Source organism: Cervus elaphus, chromosome 16, assembly GCF_910594005.1.
Source record: "Cervus elaphus chromosome 16, mCerEla1.1, whole genome shotgun sequence".
Lineage (NCBI taxonomy): Eukaryota > Metazoa > Chordata > Mammalia > Artiodactyla > Cervidae > Cervus > Cervus elaphus.
Genome location: NC_057830.1, coordinates 33255899 through 33272411, shown reverse-complemented (window position 1 = coordinate 33272411; position 16513 = coordinate 33255899). Strand labels below are relative to the sequence as shown.

General features: G+C 42.2%; 1 protein-coding gene and 1 pseudogene across 1 annotated transcript in view; both read right to left on the bottom strand.

The window, feature by feature from the left end:
• SLC28A3 (solute carrier family 28 member 3) overlaps nt 1-10084 on the bottom strand; it is a 94564-nt gene extending 84480 nt beyond the window's left edge. The window contains exon 1 of the mRNA XM_043870564.1: nt 10040-10084. The gene's annotated coding sequence lies outside the window, so the exon portion shown is untranslated. The remainder of the gene's footprint in view (nt 1-10039) is intronic.
• The window catches only part of LOC122710039, a 32164-nt pseudogene that overhangs the window by 4028 nt on the left and 11623 nt on the right, over nt 1-16513 (bottom strand).

The window sequence follows — 16513 nt, the reverse complement described above, 5'->3', positions numbered from 1 at the left end:
TTTTCTTAACATCTTCTAAAATAAAACTGAGGGCTGCCCTGATTCTACTCCTTTCAGGATTTAGTTCACTAAATTTAGTTCAGGATATTTGTTCACTAAATCTTTTAAATCTGTTGTGATCATAATTCTTGTTCCAGAATAAAAATTCCATAGCACTGTCACTTAACAAAACAGAAAATGTACTTATTGACCACGCCAATCACCTGCTTGCCTGATAGACCATAAGCTCTGTTACGGCAGAGACCTTAGTTTTTGTTCACTGATGCAAGTCCAGGACCTACAACAGTGACTCACATATAGTAAATATTTGATAAATATTAGTTTAATTATTCAAAATTCCTTACAAAGTTATCAGCATGGATATCGAATGTTTCTGTAAAATATGGGGCTCAGGTCCTGTGAAAAGGCTACATTTACTTGTCTCCGTTCAAGGTTGATTTGTGTCAGGGAAACGTCAAAGTTGAGTACGGACTTTGTAAACATGGGCAGTGTGTGTCACTTGCCAGAGCAGACTGGGTTTTCCCCATAACTCTCCCTGTGCAGGGTAGTCACAGGAAGTAAGTAGGAATTTACATTCCAATCCCTGCCTCTCTTTGTTCCTCCTAAATGAGGGCAGCTGATTACAAAGGAGCCTGTCAGTGCTGAGGTCTCCGTGCTCCAGAGTTGGGTGAGGAGGTGATCAGGGAGTGGAGACTGAATACTTACAGCCTTGGCAGACAGCAGAGACAGGGCAACGGGTGCCCCAGGTAGAATTGCTTTGTCCCCACAGTGAACCATGGAGGAACACCTTCCCTGTCCAGGCCTATAGAATCACAAGGACCTCAGAAGTTGAACACCATGCCCCAGGTCACAGAGCTAGAATCTGCTGGAGCCAGACAACCCAATATAGGCTGTCTGCTTTGAAGACTTGAGTTTTCCCTGCTGTTCCTCTTCTGCTTTTGGAATCTCCACTTCCTAAACATTTATTGACAGCCAGTCATGAACTAGACACTATTCTAGACATTTAGGTGCTATCAGTGAACAAAACAAAGGTCGGTGTCTTAATCTGTGGGGCATGAAAGCAAGAGAAGGACCCAGAGACCAAGCCAAGAATTTTGCCTTGAGCTCTTGCCTTAGGGGCAGAGACAGAAGCCAACTTCTGTAAAGGCGCTCTTTGTTTCCCCCCATCCAATCTGAATATTCTGCCCATAATCTGGATGTGAAAGTTAGACTGGAAAGAAGACTGAGCACCGAAGAATTGATACTTTTGAATTGTGGTGTTGGAGAAGACTCTTGAGAAGACTCCTTGGACTGCAAGGAGATCAAACTAGTCAATCCTAAAGGAAATCAGTCCTGAATATTCATTGGGATGAATGTTGCTGAAGCTGAAGTGCCAATACTTTGGCCACCTGATATGAAGAGCCGACTCACTGGAAAAGAGGGCAAGAGGAGTAGCGGGCAACAGAGGATGAGATGGTTAGATGGCATCATCGACCCAGTGGACATGAGTTTGAGCAAACTCTGAAAGATAGTGAAGGACATGGATGACTGGCGTGCTGTAGCTCACTGGATTGAAAAGAGTCAGACGTGACTTAGGGACTAAACAACAATAACAATCTGGCCTCAGCATTAAAACTTCTCCAGATGGAGCCTCATTAGTCCTTGTAGCTCTGTGTAGGCTTTATCTCAATCCTTGGTTCAAGAACGGTAATTTAAGCAAAAGTAAACAAGTGTTGGGTTTTTTAGTGGGGAGGTTTTGAAGTCTAGAGTTCCTTAAACAGGTAGCAAACAGGTAATAATAGAGGGCACTGGTTTACTTGAAAGGGCCTTTGGCATCACTACAGATCAGATTGGAAGAATAGCACTTAAATTTATGACAGTGATCGTCTCAGAGCAAGACAAGGAAGGCTGGGTCAGTGGCCGTGGGGTCCCTTGACAACAGAGTTGGCCATCTGTGTGCATTATTTGGATTCTTTAACAAAGAAATGTTATAAAGCAAATTGGATTGAAAGTCGTCAGTTTTGCCTGGTGGGAACATGGTTGTTTTTTATTCTACTCTTGCACTTTCTGGGTGCTGAGTATATAGGTTAGAACAAGGTGGTTGTGGTTAACAACCAGATCATCTGGGTTCATTTCTAGCTCTGTCACTTATTGACTCAGCCTGTCTTTCTTTATTCATATGTTATAAAGATTGAGTGAACTGGTATGGAAAGCATTTCAACTAATGGTTGGCACATTATCAGAACTATCATAGAAGCATTAACTGTTCTTATAGCTAAGAATATAGATATAAATAATTATAGATTGATCAACAAAAATGATACATAAGATTTTCTAAGTACATCGAAAGTTTACAATCGTGATCAAAGAAGTTCTGCTAAGGCCCCATGACTCCTGTGAAGTGAGCCTGATAATATGGAGTGGATCAGGAGATCCAGATCATGAGTAAGAAGTGGAGACAAACTCTGAAGTGTGGGCGCTTAGGCATTTGTTTGAGTCTACACAGTGACATCCAGTAAAAGAGGACCTTTCCCTGTGGTTCCAAGAATTAGTAATTCATAAACAGGAAGCATTAATTCTAAGAACCAAGGTACAAGGCTGTTTTTTTACACTCTTCTGTACAATAAGGTTTTTTCTTTTTCTTAAAAATAAATGTTTCCTGCTGCTCTTTCATCCATTTTCCAATTACAACCTCCATGTGCAGTGGATTAGCCTCACTGCAGATGTGGGTTATTTAAATGCATGTATATTTTTAAAGTTGAGTAATTATTTTTTTATCCTTTAATTAGCTTATAAACCAAACACATTTCTGCTCTCTTTGCTGACAGGAAACTGTCATATCTTATGTGTCTATTGCCTCTAAGTGAAATGACTTTACTCAACAAGTTTATTAATTTCTGATTTCATGTATAAAATAGAAAATAACTCAAATTTTAGTCTCTATAAGGAGAAAAAAAATTGTGAACCCATGTGTGGCTGTTAGCGTAATGGACACCATCCTGGGCCCATATAGTTCTCCCTATCTTTCTGCTGACCCCACCCAGGAAGGTGCCGTGCAGTGAATCACATCTCTGTTGTCAATGGCTTTGTAGATAATAGATATTGTTTATTAATCATCAGGACCAGGTGGCTTTTATGTTCTGTTAGTCCCTTAACAACGGTGAAGACCTTTGAGAATGTATTCCTAGCAACCATGAGACTAGTTACCCATTCAGTCATCTTGACTCAAGAACACACACCCTGTTTCCAAGCCCTTACCCCCATTGTTGTTGTTTAGTCACTAAATTGTGTCTGACCCTTTGGTGACCCCATGGACTAGAGCATGCTCCTCTGTCCATGGGATTTCCCAGTCAAGAATACTGGAGCAGGTTGCCATTTCCTCCTCCTCCAGGGTATCTTCCTGACCCAAGGATTGAACCCGTATTTCCTGCATCTCCTGCATTGGCAGGTAGGTTCTTTACCACTGAGCCAACCGGGAAGCCCACTTGCCCCCATACCTGAGGTTAACTATAAAATTGTCTCAATGGCCCCTGGGGGTGTGGAGTGCATCTGTGAATGCTTCTAGGTCATGGTCCACCCAATCCCGCCCTGGGGGTTACCCTGTAATAAACTTATCACTGATTATATGTTTTCAAGATACCTTTCCAGTTAGATGAGCTCTTTTCATTCCCTCCATCCTCCAACAATCCAACTCACAGTTGGATAGACCAACTCACAATTCTCTTTGTTCATTTTATTTTTCTTCTCTACTCACTGCCCTCTCAGATCTCCTCACTCTTTCCTCAAAGTGTTCTATTCTTAAGCCCGACTTTCATTTCTCAAGAGACTTGAACTCTCTAAATAAATATCTAGGCTACTGGTTATTTGTCACTGGCAGAAGCATTTCAGATGTGCAGGGCACTCAATGCCAATCTGTGGATAATGATCTCAGATCTGAACAGACCTTTAACAAAAGAAATGGTTACACTCCTTAAATCCACTTCCTCTGCAGGTCACTTCTCCACATCTTGAGCCTGATCACACTATAGGAGCCTCATCCACTGAGGTCACCAGTGACTCCTTCTCACTGTAAATCCATAAGCCGTGGGCAATCCTTAGTGTGATGCTGAATCTTGGCCCACTTTGGTTGCAGTTAACCTGCACTTCTGCTGCCCTTTCCTGGTACTCCTCCTCCCTTGGCCACTCCTTCTTAGTTGCCTTAGTCACGGCTCTTCCTCCACCCACCTGTGGGGTGTTACTGTCCCCAGGCCTTCGGCCACAGATGTATGATTTACTGATTTACAGACTTTCTCTGAATGGAATCTCTAGAAGTCATCCAAACGTTCTGCATGCAAGTTGTGATATGGTGATTGATAGTAACACATACATATTTGGTCTTCCTTCCCCTTTCCTGGCACAGAGCTCCTGAAACTCTTGTAAATTCCTAAGCATGAAGGGCATTTTTTGTTCTATGGAGGCAACTCTGGGTGGGCTCCTGGATGGTTCCAGGATGGAGGCTGGTCAGCAGCAAGATCAAGCCATGGAGACTCGGGATTTTTCTAATTAATCCAACCTGATAAAAGTACCATGAGAAAAAAAAAAAAAGTACCATGAGATTCTGTACTGATCAGAAGCACAGGTGACATCATGGACTTGTGATTGGCATCTGAAATGGGAGGGTGGGAGGTTTTGAAGGACTGAGCCCTTAACCTGTGGGATTTGATGCCATCTCCAGGTAGACAGGGTCAGAGTTGAGTTAAACTGTAGGACACCCAGCTGGTGTCAGAAGTGTTATGAGAATGGTACTTGTGTGAGAATCAAAGAAACACAGGAGGATTTTGCTTATGCACATATCCATGTGGACATGTGGTTCTGGAGAAAGTATCTTGAGCTTTCAGTATCATTCTTAAAGATCCATAATCCATAAGAACTAGTGGAGAGAGAGAAGGAGGATATGAAGAACCTGCATCTCTTATGTCTCTTGCATTGGCAGGCAGGCTCATTACCACTAGTGCAACCTGTGAAACCCCCAAAGGAAGGAAAGGAAGTCCAAATTGGCAGCAGGCAGATGCTCCACACCCATATTTGGAAACATCTCCACTTGGCTGTCTCATAGGCACTACCAACTCAGTGTGACCAACCCTGAAACCAACCACCCAAACAGGTTCCCATTCCTATCTCCTTTCATCTATCTGTATGTGGCACTGCCATTCACCCTGGTTTCCAAGTCAGAACTTCGGGGGAAAGTTTAAGTTATTAATTTATTCTCACATCTTACACTCAATCAACTTTAGTACCTGCCCAGTTCAGACAATCACCTCCTTTCACCTAAAGTATAGCCATAACTTTTTGCCACCTTCTTGTCTCTAGTTCTTTTCTACAATAGTTTATCTTCATGTGACTGCCCAAGGAGTATTTCACATGTGACATTTCATCCAGTATTCCACAATGGCTCCCCATTGCTCACAGGGGAAATAAATCACCTAAGCCAAATAGGTAAAGTCCTGGTCCTTGCCACCTGCCCCCCTCACCCCCCCCAAGAAGGCATTATCTTTCATCTCTTGACAACAGTGTGATCAGCCAGGCTGAACTCCTTGAGGTCATGCCACAGATCCCTTGAGTTCATGCTTTGCACATGTGATTTCTCTGTATGGAACATCACCCCCGCACCCTCACTTCCTCCTTTACTGTTCACTTGTAATCCACAGGCAAAACTCACCCCAAACTTCAAGCCTCTCCCCCTCAAGGGCCTCCTCCTTTGTGATGCCTTTTTGGCTTCCCCAGGTGACATGGGCCAGGCTTCTGAGATCCACCTACTCTCAGGTACACCTACCTAGTTACCCACCTCCAACTTTCACACCCCTCTTATACTGCACTTTCATTTTATACTGCATTGACTTTCGGCATCATTAATGATTTGCACCAGGTAGCATACTTGCTGTATGTATAGAGAACCAAAGCAAGATCAATGGAAGGAAGAAAAGTTTAGATGCAGAGATCTGGGCAACCAATCATTCTAAGCAAAAATGGAGTAAAAGGCGGTCCAGTGGTTAAGAATTCACCTGCCTGTGTAGTGGACACAGGTTCAATCCCTGGTCAGGGAACTAAGATCCTGCATGCTATAGAGCAGCTAAGCCCACAGGCCACAACCAGAGAGTCATGTGCTGCAATGAAAGATCCCACACGACACAACAAAGATCCTGCCTGCCACAATTTAAGACCTGACACAGCCAAGTAAATATTTTTTAACATAAAAAAAGGAGTGAAGGGGCTATATGGAGAATTGTAAAACTCACATGTGGAGTTTGCTTAATTTCATTTGTACCATTGATTCCTGTTACATATTAAGATTTATTTGAGGCTGTGAGGATTAAACAAGATTAGCAAAGTGGTATTTTATCCAGAGCTAAATGCACTTTGCAGTGATTATCTACTTTTCTTAAATCTTTTGCTAGTCTCTGAAATCCTTGGATGATAACGCTGTGTCTTTTCACATGTTTCTCCTCTGAGCGTAGCAGTAGGCAGAGAACTCCACAAGTTCTTCATCATTGGGAGGTGGGACTGCCTCTTACTATTAAGAAATGAGTGAGTTTTTTGAATGAATGTGCAAAATAATGAACCAGAAAGGAGACATTTTCTAATAATTCTTATAGAGATCATTCATTATGCCTTTTGTAAGCAGGGTGCCTGGCAGGCACTAGATACAAGCAGTGAGCCAATTAGGGGCTCCAGGTCAGCCTGGCTCACAGGTCTGCTGGAGGCTGTGAATGTGGCCCAGAGTGGGTGTGGTCCAGAGTGGGCATGTCCTGCTGGGTATGGTCTGTGTAGCAGGCTGGGTGGGTGGTACCAGGGCATTAAGTGAGTTTTTTTGGACACCCCATAAGCTGTTAGAAGGGGATAGGGAAAGACTTGTGGACTCAACATGTTTGCAGGTTAGATCCTTGGAAATGATTCAGGAGAGACATAGAGTTTCCTGTGGTGTGGGAGGCAGGGGAACATGGCAGTGTGGAAAACAGGCTTCAGCCCCTCACCAGCTGTGTGACCCTGGCTCCTCACCCTCTGTCTTGGGTGGGTTAGAGGGCTTTAAAAGAACATAGGCAATAAGTGGTACTTGTTTCTGTGTTGAAATCTCGAACACACCATTGATAAGTATCCAACCAAACCACTCTACAAAAAAAAAACCAAAAAACCCTCCTGGCCAAACCCAAGAGTCTTTCCATACGTCTCATTCTCCTTAATTTCTCTGGCCCCTGGCTCTGTTGATGGTGCCATGCTTTTCTTGACCTTCTCTCCAGCCCGATTCTCTTCATTCCAATTGCTACTGGCCCCCTGCCTCCCCTGGGGTGGGAGTGATTGCTTCTTTAGATGTCATCTTTCTCTAGATTCCCAGTTCCCCCCTGCCCCTACCTTTGTGACACTTTCCAAATCAGTATCTCTAACCTGTGCTGTCATCCTAACCCTGTTCTGATCTCCATGTGTCACCCTTCTGTTCCAAGATTCCTCCTTTGTTATAGACCCCATGCCCTCTATTACTTCTTCCAACTCTAGACTTTGGTTTGGGGCAGCCAAACAGAACAGATAAACATCTTAAAAATGCACATTTCATATGATCCAACATTACATGTATAAGAATCTGTCTTACAGAAATACACAAATCTTAAAGGACAGATGGACAAATATATTCATTATGACTTATTAAAAGAAAAACATTAGAATGGTTTATAGGACAAATGGTGAATTATGGTATTTCATACCATGAGAGAATAAGTAGAAGTTAGAATAAGGCATGTCTATAAGGACTTATGATATAAAAGGATTCTGCAGAGTATGGTGAAAAAAAAGTGAGTTGCAGAACTTTATATTTGTACTATTATCCTATTTGTGGATGTGTTTGGGAGGAAGCATGCATATGAGAATAAATCAAGGCTTAAATCAGAATACTCAAAATGTCTTTTTTTATTTTTTTTTTGGGGGGGGGACCTTTGTAAAAACTTTTATATTTTATTTTTTTTTAAACCCAATTTCTATTTTGCATTGGAGTATAGCCAAATTACAATGTTGTGATAGTTTCAAGTAGACACCAATGGAACTCAGCCATACATGTAAATGTATCCATTCTCCCCTTAACTCCCCTCCCATCCAGGCTGCCACATAATGTTGAGCAGAGTTCCCTGTGCTAGACAGTAGGTCCTTGTTGGTTACCAATTTCAAATATAGCAGTGTATACATGTCAATCCCAAACTCCCTAACTATCCCTTCCCATAATCCTTTGCCCTGGCAACCATAAGTTCATTCTCTTAAGTCTGTCAGTCTGCTTATGTTTTGTAAATAAGTTCATTTGTATCATTTCTTTTTAGATTCCCCAAATAAGGGACATCATACTAAAATGTCTTTGAGACAAAGGTATGAGATATATTAGACATATATATATATATATAAGCTATGACATATATTAGAGCCTAGGAATGAATGTTAATGCCTCATTTTAAAGTATTAAGCTGCAAAAAACTTAAAGACTAATCTCATGTTAAGTCTCTATGGGGCTGGAGGTGCTAAAGTTCCTGGATTGGGAAGGAATCTAGAATTTCAAGGTCTTTGAGGCTAGGATGGGAGAGAACAAAGCAAAAGTCTTGGTAGTGTCCCCTTTAGGCATCTGCATTCTAGTCTCAGAACCATGAAAGCTACTGGGAGAGTTTCATTAAAGAAGAAGGCATGGGGAGTAGCAATTTGAAAAAAAGATACAGAGCCTTGAAGTTGATTTCACTGTCATTTACTGAGATAGACCATATTAGAGTTTAATGGTTGAGGTGAGGTGGGATGGGCAGGAGGGTCTTGGAAATATCTGAGATTTTCCATGGGTCGTATGGATGTGGAGAAGTGGAGAAAAGTTTGAGTGAGTTCTGATAGTGGCCTTCAAGTCAAGCTGGAGATAGAAACATGAGTTGACTGTATATGGACATGTAGAGTGAGGAGGATGAAAACGGATCAAGGATAATCCCAAGAGCTCTGACATTTCATTATGAGGATTAAATGAATGACACACTTCAAATCCCCAACACGATGGGTGGAACAGAGTAGGCAGTCAGTAAATGTTAGGTTCCTTCCTCTCAAAAAACACTTTTTGTTTTTATTTTTTATTTATTTATTTTTGTTTTGTTTTTTATATTTCTTTCTTTTTTTACTTGTTCTTTTTTCTCAAGAAACAGTTTTTTTGGGGGGCCACTCTGCACCACTTGCAGATCTTCCCTGGGCAAGGGATCGAATTGGGACCCACGGCAATGAAACACGGCCAGGGAATTCCCAAGAAACACTTTTTAAATGAACTGATTGTCAACAATTAATGCCAAACAAAACTGACCTTTTAGGACTTTCCTGGTTGAACTTTCCAGGTGGCATCAGTGGTAAAGAATCTGCCTGCCAATGCAGGAGACAAGAGATATGGATTCGATCCCTGGGTCGGGAGGATCCTCTGGAGGAAGTCATGGCAACCCACTCCAGCATTCTTGCCTGGAGAATCCCATGGACATAGGAGCCTGGCGGGCTATAATCTATAGGGTTGCAAAGCGTCGGACACAACTGAAGTGACTTAGCAGGCACTCACAGTGGATAGGAATCTGCCTGCCAAGGCAGGGAACATGAGTTAGATCTCTGATTTGGGAAGATTCCATATACCTTGGGCAACTCAAGCCTATGGGCCACAACTCCTGAAACCTGCGAGCCCTAGAGCCTGCATGCCGTAGCTACTGAGCTGGTGTGTTGGAACTACTAAAGCCCGTGCACCCAGAGCCTGTGCTCTGCAACAAGAGAAGCCACCGCAATGAGAAGCCCGTGTACCACAGTGAGAGAGTAGCCCCCTCTCACTGCAATTAGAGAAAGCCTGAGTGGAGCAACCAAGATACAGCGTAACCAAAAAGAGATAAATAATAATTATTATCTTTTAAAAAACAGATTGACCTCTAAGAATAAACCTGCAAATAGGGTCACAGGGCTAATTCAGAGCAACAGCCATTGCACATTTGTTGAGTTATACAAATATAAGCATTTCAGAAAAGGAAAAGGAAATTGTGATCTCTGTACCTACCATGAGAACCGCAGATGATCTCTGGTGCTTCTTCCCCCAGTGGAGGGCCAGACACCAAGTTCTCTCCCCAGCTCACCTAGGAGAGTGCCTTAATGACTCCTGCTGACTGGGCGTGGATAAACCCATTTTAAAGAATCTGTTTCCTCTTCCACTCTGCCCCACCTTGATCTGTCCCACCCTAGGTCCTAGGGTAGATCTCAAAAGGACAGACCATAGGAGATTTTCAACTCTGGAAAAAAAAAAATCATTTGGAGTAACTACTAGGGGAAATTTCTGGTTTGGAAATTTGCTGAAGAGTTCATCCTAGCCATTCAATCCTGTTATGCCCCTTTCTTCAATTATAAGAATCCATTTGCTTTTCTGGCCTTCCCTGGTGACTCAGATAGTAAAGAATCTGCCTGCAATGAGGGAGACCTGGGTTTGATCTTAGGGTGGGGAAGATCCCCTGGAGGAGGGCATGGCAACACACCCATTCTTGCCTGGAGAATCCCCATGGACTAAGGAGCCTGGTGGGTTGCAGTCCATGGGTTTGCAAAGAGTTAGACATGACTGACTCAGCATGCATGCATTTGCATTTTTCCGGGGGAGATCTGGGTTATCACCGTTTTGTGTTGTTTTTCAGCCGTTCAGTCATGTCCAATTCTTTGCGAGCACATGGACTGCAGCACACCAGGCTTCCCTGTCCTTCACCATCTCCCGGAGTTTGCTCAAACTCATGTCCATTGAGTCGGTGATGCCATCCAAACATCTTGTACTCTGTCCCCTTATTTTGTTACTAAAGCTTATTGACTAGAGAATTTCAGATGTTCTGAAGGTAAGGGAAGGCAGAGTACACTAACTTGGTGTTAGAATTTGGGCTTTAGGGGAATTCCCTGGTGGTCCAGTGGTTAGGAATAGGTGCTTTCACTGCTGGGGCAGGGGTTGAATCCCTGGTGGGGAATTAAGATTCTGCAAGCCATGCAGCAGCCAAAAAATAAATAAATAAAATAAAATTGGGCTTTAACAACTGGGAGGATATGGGAAGAGCTCTGAGGCGAGGGAGAGGAGCGAGTGTGAAGCCCCAGAACACAGCCCCAAAGCTGTGTCTGTATTGTTCATATTGAGATGCCTACTAGATACCCACGTGGAGGAGTCATGGAAGCAACTGAATTTACAAGGTTGGAGCTAGGGCCAGAGTCAGAGTTGAAGACAGAAATTTAGAACTTACCTTCATTTAAATCGGGTGTGATTAGCTTTCTGCCAAGAGTCCCTCTGACAGTCTGGTGAAATTACTAGGGTCATTTTATGTGTTCCTGTATTATTCAGTTCAGTTCAGTTCAGTCGCTCAGTCGTGTCCGACTCTTTGCGACCCCATGAATTGCAGCACACGAGGCCTCCCCGTCCATCACCAACTCCCGGAGTTTACTCAAACTCATGTCCATCGAGTCGGTGATGCCATCCAGCCATCTCATCCTCTGTCATCCCCTTCTCCTCCTGCCCCCAATCCCTACCAGCATCAGGGTCTTTTCCAATGAGTCAACTCTTCACATGAGGTAGCCAAAGTATTGGAGTTTAAGCTTCAGCATCAGTCCTTCCAATGAACACCCAGGACTGATCTCCTTTAGGATGGACTGGTTGGATCTCCTTGCAGTCCAAGGGACTCTCAAGAGTCTTCTCCAACACCACAGTTCAAAAGCATCAATTTTTCGGTGCTCAGCTTTCTTCACAGTTCAACTCTCACATCCATACATGACCACTGGAAAAACCATAGCCTTGACCAGACGGACCTTTGTTGGCAAAGTAATGTCTCTGCTTTTTAATTTGCTATCTAGGTTGGTCATAACTTTCCTTCCAAGGAGTAAGTGTCTTTTAATTTCATGGTTGCAGTCACCATCTGCAGTGATTTTGGAGCCCCCAAAAATGAAGTCTGACACTGTTTCCACTGTTTCCCCATCTACTTCCCGTGAAGCGATGGGACCAGATGCCATGATCTTAGTTTTCTGAATGTTGAGCTTTAAGCCAACTTTTTCACTCTCCTCTTTCACTTTCATCAAGAGGCTTTTTAGTTCCTCTTCACTTTCTGCCATAAGGGTGGTATCATCTGCATATCTGAGGTTATTAATATTTCTCCAGCAATCTTGATTCCAGCTTGTACTTCTTCCAGTCCAGCATTTCTCATCTGTTATATAATATATTAAATAACAGATCTAGTTGGTAAATCTGTTAATCATTTGAGACCTGAGAAATTAACAACTATGACCTCCAAGTAATAGAAAAGGAATCAATATCTTTAGATATCTGGAACAATTGTAATATGAAAATATTTGCGGTTTCTGTTGATGACAAAGCCACAGGTACTGCAATATTATTGTACTTACATCCCTTTGTTCATGAAGGAAACATTCAGCCTCTTCCAGCTGCTTCTCTGTAGATTTGGAGTGCTTGTCTATGCCCATGGCCGTGCAGTCTAAAGGCTCTCTGCAGTCTGTGTGAGTCTTCGGACTCAAGACGACTGCCATGGCCCAGGTGCACTGCTCACGAGGTAACAACCTCATCAAGGTGAATGGGAGATGGCTGGAGATGATCGAACCAAGCAAGCTACTGGAACCTGTTCTGCTTCTGGGCAGGATCCTATTTCTCTGCCCCCTTTCAGCTCAGCTTTCCCCCCAGATTTGTTTGTTGTCACCTTGCTTCCTTGTCTCCCTCATTCTCCTCCTCATTGCATGCCAAGCACATGCTGATATTCTCACTTATCCAAAGCTGCTCTTGTCAAAATTCCCACGATCTTCACATTGCCAATGGCTACTTCTCTGCATCTCTTCTTTATCTCCCAATCTCCATTTTACTTTTTGAAGGATTTTCTTCTGGCTTCTATGACTCGTCACTTTCCTGGATTCCCTCCTACCTTACTACTGTTTCTCAGTCACGTATACCTTATATAATAATCCTCAAGTTTGGGGCTATATAGAACTGTGTGTTTTGTTAAGAATTAAAAAAAAAAAAGAGATGAATGGCCTCACCCCAGACATTCTGAGTCAGAATGGGTGGTCAGGGTACTCATGTCCCACTGTGTTTTAAAATAAATGGCGTGAGTGGGAATTCCCTGGCAGTCCAGTAGTTAGGACCCCATGCTTTCACTATTGAGGGCACAGGTTTTGGAACTAAGATCCCTCAAACTGCTTGGTGTGAGCAAAAATAATACATAAACAAACAGCACAAGTCCTGACACAGATCAAAATTTGAAACCTAGCACCATCCAGGATTTAAAAAATTACTTTTTCATAGCCTAATTATATAATATGTATAATAATAAAATCAATACAATATTCCTTTTATACATTGTATGTAACCATAATCCCATTTATAAGTGTCATAATTGGATGTTATGATAATCTCATTTTAGATTTCTATGATTTTAGTTGAGTTATCAAGGATGCAAGAGGGTACACATTTCAAAAAACCAATCATAAAAATAAATTCCCTTGTTTCCATCCTCTGCCTAAACATAAAAACAGCAGCAACCCTGGATCTGGAGTCAGAAGACCAAGTTCATTTTACAGATGTGATTTTCCTGTTCTGGAGATGTCATTTAACCTTTCTTAGATCTCAATTTTGTCTCATCCACATTATGAGTATTGTTATAATCCCTGTTTAGACATGATTCATTGTTCTATTGACCTGCTTCCATCTCTGCTTGACACTATTTGCTGTTTCAAGGTTCCAGGACAACTGCTGGAAATGGACCCATTCATCAGTTTCTATCTCTGGAGGAGTTAGACACAAGACTCTGTATCCAAGATGCTGTTTTGATACTTAGGATAGTCTGACATAATTATTTGAATATATTATTGAAAGATTATTTTGATAAAAGGTGAGAGGCTAGATCGTAGTTTCATTGTTTTGGAGCACAGACTTTTTGCAAGACTAGATAAAACAGAGTTTAGATTCATTTCTAAGAAAAACGTCTGACAAATCTCAAAAAAGTCCATGTTCATCTTTTTTTTGGTCCCATTTGTGTGTTTGTGTGCAAGTGTTGGTGTAAGAAACAACCTGCAGGATTCTGATTACAGTGTGGAAAGTGACTGGATGAACAAGTGCAAAAATAGTAAGGCCATTTCTTTTTTTTTTTTTTGTAAGGCCATTTCTTAAAGAAAACCGCTCTGAACAGATCTGATTGAAGTTTTTGTTTGTTTCTCTCTTCTTCTCAATCTATAAAATGAGCAGTCACTAGCAAGCTGCCATAAACACAGTTTGTACAACTTGTCTTGGCATCTTTATGAAGTCCCAGCTCTCTCCTTTGAAATGATCTGACCATCATCTTCCATGAAGAGAGTGCTCAAGGCAGGTATGACAATATCACGGAGCTTTGCTGTCCAATGTGGTAGACTTTAGTTACCCAAAGGCTGTTTAGATTTAAACTTAATGAAAGTGAAATACAATGAAAAATTCACTTCCTTGGTCAGGTTAACCATACTTTAAGGGTCAATAAAGCACAGGTGGCTAGTGGCTAGAAGCATGTAGTCAAGCATCAAATGATTACTGCTAATTACAAAAACCAGACATCTCAGGTTAATCATTCTTGTGCTTTTCTGTGTATGGGAAGATGCAAGAAATTGGAGTCATTTGAAAATTTCCCTTAGATATGCGTCTTAACTATCTAGGGGACAGTAAATTTAAAGCACAGATTGCTTCCTGATTTGTTTTGTTTTTTTTTCCCCATCCTGAGTTCCCCTCAAGGCACACTGTCCTGGGCAACTACAGTAGCTAACGGCTTGATCCTTTTAGACTGGAAAGGCAGGTAACTTTTTATTTTTCCCAATACTAATTTCATCCTTCTTGGTCTTCTCTTCTCTTCTGCTGCCTCTGCAGACAGTCCTCAGAAAACAGAGCACACCCTTCAAGCACCTTGGCATTACCCTAACTGGCCCCCAGTTAGGGACCCCCCTCAGTCTGGTCCCCAAATTGTAGCCTTTGTCTGGTTTCTAAGTCTCCAGTTTTGTGAAAACTATTCGTTCTCAGAGGCCCAAGATGTTAAGAATGGTCCATTAAGCAGACTCCTGTAGCTCTTCGAAATAAGAACGGTTCCTGTATCTGGTGCCCTCTGTGTACCAGGCACCGTAGCATACTCTCTATGTGCATGTTTCATTTATTTCTCTCATTAGGAGAAATGCTCTCATACTTACATGCGATTGGTAAGGATTTTCCTCTGTTTTCCAGATGAGAAAAGGGAAACCCAGAAAACTGAGTTACATGCTAAAGTTGATATAGAAATACTCTCCAGCCACGCCCCTTGCCCTTGCCAGAATGGTTCTGATCATGTTATGACTTGTACTGTGGCTGTTTGTTTATCCAGTGGGCTGTAATCTTCAGGAATGGGATAATATCGCATTTGTCTTTATATTCTTTATAATTCCTGGCACAGCCCCTTTTACACAGCAGGGGTGCACTAACTGGGTGATGGAACAGTACTTAGAAAGCCTAACCTTCACACTTAGAATTCTCAAGTTTTTTCACATCCTTCAACAGAGAAGAAGAGCATTTTAATAAGATTCATGGAAGAAGTGAACTGAAAGCAAAATTTGCCGAGGAAATCTGAAAAAGTTTTTTTTTTTTTTTCAGATTGGCTCTTGAGGTCAAGGAAGCAGGAAACGCTCCTGTGGGTGGAGGTGCCTAAGGAAGGCATCCTCTCACATTGGGTTCAAAGCCAAGTTCTTTGCTCCGTGAAGTCCTGTTTTCGTGGGGTTGAGACAAAAACCGCATTTATAGATTAAATTGTTGCTCATGCTGGTAAACTGAAGCAAATTGACTGCTTGGAGAGGGTGTGCGTTGTTAATTCAGCATCAAGCTGTTGTCCTGGAGGGGAAACATCTCTCTCCACCTCTTTCTGGTCTTCTAGTGGTTAAACTAATAATAAAACTGGCACAAGACAGAGTAACAGGAGGAAAACTTATTTTAATTAATTTGTGTGGCGGTCTGGTGGAAAGTGGACCTAAGAAGTGGTCAAGGCAGGCAACTTTTGTACTTTTTAGACAAAGAACCAGTACATTTGTGAGGAATTGATGGAACAAGACATTTTGGCTTTGGGTTCTTAGTGAAGAAATGAAACAGAGTTGGGCTTGAGGTAGTAAATTAAAGATGTAGCCAGGTTTGTTTAAAAAAGCCTCCCAGCTTAAATTCCCCATCTCTGAAGACAAGGGTGTCTTCTCCTTCTAGATGTAGGGAGGGCACCTTTCACATGGAGGTTTATTTTCTGCTTTCAGGGAACAGAGAGGACGGTCAAAGCGTCTTTCTTGCATCAACTGTTTGTTAGGTAGCTATTTTTTAATGAAGTTTTAAAGGCTACTTTCCATTTACAGTTATTACAAACCATTGGCTGTGTTTCCTGTATTGTACAGGACATCCTTGAGCCTGTCTTATACTCAATAGTGTGTACCTCCCACTCCGCCCACCCCATGTTGCGCCTCTCCCCTTCTCCACTGGTTACCACTAGTTTGT